The sequence below is a fragment of the Penaeus monodon genome, unplaced genomic scaffold, assembly GCF_015228065.2.
Source record: "Penaeus monodon isolate SGIC_2016 unplaced genomic scaffold, NSTDA_Pmon_1 PmonScaffold_12290, whole genome shotgun sequence".
In the NCBI taxonomy this organism is placed as follows: Eukaryota; Metazoa; Arthropoda; class Malacostraca; order Decapoda; family Penaeidae; genus Penaeus; species Penaeus monodon.
In genome coordinates, this window is record NW_023641146.1 from 6,205 (window position 1) to 10,150 (window position 3,946).

General features: G+C 35.5%; 1 pseudogene; it reads left to right on the forward strand.

The window, feature by feature from the left end:
* The first annotated feature begins 544 nt into the window (after positions 1-544).
* Positions 545-2,231, forward strand: LOC119569060 (annotated as a pseudogene).
* The last annotated feature ends 1,715 nt before the right edge of the window (positions 2,232-3,946 follow it).

Here is a 3,946-nt window from a genome sequence, read left to right on the forward strand (position 1 = left end):
GCTTGAGAGTAGAAAGCATTTATACAGTATAAGAAAAAACTTTACAAAATCATAGCTGAAATAAAAAAAAAATTGAATGATGTTATTTAGCTTTAAGATTTTTTTCTTTTAACCCATTGCCGCGGGTGGCATGTACGCACATGCCATGGCATGGCGGGACCATCTGCCGGGGGCACGTAGCACATGCCATAGAGTATGTAGGACATGCCATATATTATTTTTTTTTTACAATCACGGCAAAAGATTATTTTTTGCCAGTGAAAGTGTGATTAAATCAGTTTTAACACTTTCTCATTTTTACCAGCAACAAGCAAAAAAAATGCAACAAACCCGATTTTAACTCCATGATGCCGCACACTGCTTATTTTATTCGGACTATAGACCGAATAATGATCAACTATGGAGTCTTATAGCAACAAAAATAGCCTTCAGTCTCGATTTATCAGGAATTTGGCAAGTAGAGACTGTAAAAAAATAATGAAAACTGAAATACAACATATCTTCGTAGTATTACGAAGAAATGGCATGGGATGTGGTATTTGGCATGAGTGGTGCCCCTGGCAGTGAGGCTCCGGCCTCTATGAATGTACCCGTCAGTTAGGGTTAACATCATGTAATCAAAAAGTATGTAGCCCTAGTTATGATTAGGACAATATATAGGCAGTAAAGCTGATCTCTAAGCATTGAATGAATGCCCAGATCTCCTTAAGAAAAGCTTTTAACTGGTACAAAAAAATCATCCAGTTGAGAAGTCTAACCCTTAGCTGCTGTGAGTGGGGAAAATCCACTGTTTATTGTGAATTGTGTTTTCACATATTTGGCTTCCAAGAGCCCTTTGCCACCAAGGAGTCAATTGAGTAGGCCTATGTAACCTAACTTGATTTCCCGTAGTATGTCAGGAAATATTTGCCCTTTTCTTTATAGTTTGTACTGATTTCAGAGGAAGGAGATCACTAAAGGTGGATGATGAATCTTATATTTAAAAATATTTTTGTGGGAAAAAATACAATTTTCAAAATATTAGAAGACCTCTAAAGTCTTTTTAAAGATAAAAAAAAATGAAGGCACCTGGTAATTCAAATTTCATATTTCTATGCTTAGAACGTGTTCTGGTATAGATAATGTAAGCATACTCTAGGGAATTATAACTATTAGAGATATTTACTTTGTCCTTTTTTTTTTAACAGGTTCGAGAGAAGGAGTCGGTGTCAGGCAGTCAACAGCTAAAGTCGTCCGTACAGAGAGGGATACGTCAGAAGCTAATAGAATCATTCCCCTCCTTGGAGAGCAGTTGATAAGATACTTCCAAGAAAGATGCCTTAAAATTATCAAATGGTAAAAGGATTATCCTTGTTTCTTTTCTAAAGATATGATGCATTTAGTAACTGCAAATCTCACTGAAAAAAAAAAAAAAAAAATGATTTTTATTTTTTAATTTTTTTATTTTTTCAAAAAGCCATTGAGCATATTGAGCTGCTGGTGAAGAGTGATGGGGAGTTCTGTTTTTCAGACAGCGAGAAGGAGCATGGATGCCAACTCTGAAACTCTTACATAAAGTGAGTGCTTCTGTCTTGTAACTAAAATATTCTTATAACCAGAGAGAAGAGAGAGAGAGAGAGAGAGAGAGAGGACGAGAGAGAGAGAGAGAGAGAGAGAGAGAGAGAGTATGAAGAGGAGGAGAAGGTGCAAGTGCGTGAGGTGCGAGCGTTTTTGAGAGAGCAGCGGGGGTTGTGAGCGAGCACGCGAGCGTGTGAGCGAGCACGCGGAGCGTGTGAGCGAGCACGCGAGCGTGTGTGTCAGTGGGTCTGAGTATGGGTGTGCAAGTGAGAAGGAACTGCAATTACTACGCTTTCATGTCGTTCCAGATCCTTTCATGCTTCCATGGATGCAAGTTTGGGCAAGGTGCTATCGGTTTTTCCTCAGTGGTGCCAACATCATTGCCCAGGTCTGACATCACCTGGAGCAAAGATGTCCAAGGTTGACAAGAGCTGTGTAGTAGCTGTGATGGCAGAGGGGAAGGGAGCACGCCCTGTGTGTTTGGGGTCCAGCAATGTCTTCTGAAGACATTGCCAAGACAAATAAAGGCATGCTATTGAGAACTGCCATTACCTCAATGATGGACTTTGGTATATGAAACCTGTTAAGTAATCTGAATATGTTTTAGGTAACTAAAAAATTTCTAAGAAATTGTGAATCTATTAGCATGTAATGGATAAAATAAGAAAACTTTTTTATGTGTTTTATTCCTTATAAATGGGAAGTTTTGGAATTTAAATAAGGCCCCAGTACCTTGCTGTTAATTCTTACAGCACAAATTGGCCTATGGAATTTGATACCCCAGTATCTGTATAGCGAAAATTCAGAATTAAAAGTTTTTGCAGTTGTTTGACAATGTATGTGTTGAAGTTATATTCATGACAACCTTGAGTGTGTTTTTCTGTCTGCTTTTTAATATAACAGTTAATGTAAGAAACTAAACAAATTAAGCAAGAAGGATGTCTGGAGTTTTAAATTGCTTACTTTTGTGTAATTTATCAGCTGTTGCCATATATCAGTATTTGAATTGTGTATGAACCCTTATTCTAGGTTCAAGTTTTTAGTTGAAATTATATGATGAGTTGAGTGGGACCTTCTGCAAAACTTTTTTACATACTTTTTATGGTTTCAGAAAGAAAAAAGCAAATGTTGTAGAGTTTTTCTGATATTCTTTTGTATTAACTGAAATAATATTTGATAATATATAATGATCAGTGAATTGCACTTTCTGAAAAAATGTTTGATCTCAAAATAGAAAGCCTTATTATGAAGTGTCCTTTTCAATCCTACTCCTTCATGCTGCTATTGATTCACTCCTTTCTGTTAACTGATGCTACAAGGATTGCATGTAAGTATATGCCATGCCCATTTAGAATTTAATTTAATACCTATCTTTACACAATGAGCAAATTATAAATAATACCTATCACACGTGTTTACTCTCTCCCACGATTTTTGGAAATATTTTCTTTTACTTTATATTGTTATTAGTAATGTCAATAACATAATAATAATTATAGACAATGATAAGGCGATAAACAGTACTAATGTTAACAACATTGGTTTAAAAAAAAAAAAAGAGAGAGAGAGAGAGAGAGAGAGAGAGAGAGAGAGAGAGAGAGAGAGAGAGAGAGAGAGAGAGAGAGAGAGAGAGAGAGAGAGAAAATTGTGGAAAGGTGAAATCAGTTAAGGTCACAAGGTCTACTAATTGGCTCCTTGGTGGCTAAGAAATTGTGGAGCTATCTGTGTGTAGTGACATTCACAAAAACAATACTACACTGACCACTACAATTTCTGGTGGCATTGGGTTCATACTACTTTCCATACAGAGTTCTCCCTGCCATTTTAACCATAATAGACCCATCTTTTTAGTGTTAATTAGTTATAAAATAGTTTTTTAAATTATTCAGTATCCAATATCACTGAATAATTATTTTGTGATAATTAATGGTGCTACAATTGGAGAAACTACAATATGGGATTACCATAGTGGATTAATTGAGAGCAATAGATTATATATTACAGGTCAGTATTGTGATGTACTGACAAATTCCATGTCTTAACCCACTGTTGCCAGGGATGGCATGATGGAAATGCCATGCCACAATGAGTTTTGTTATTGATTGTATTAAAGATAGATATTTCCATGAGTGCTTAATCACTAAGAATTAATTATTATAACCACTATCTCACCTGTTATCTTTTTCCTTGAATTTCAAAATTATTCTATCTTATCTTATGTTACTGTTGGTAATGTTAATAACATTATAATAATAAAATGATAATAACAGCACCATTATTAATATCATTAATAAAGATAGATAAAAAAAATAGGAAAATGGAAATCAGGTGAGGTATGAGGTTTACTTATTGACTCTGGTGCCTGAGCACTGAGAAACTTGTGTTAACA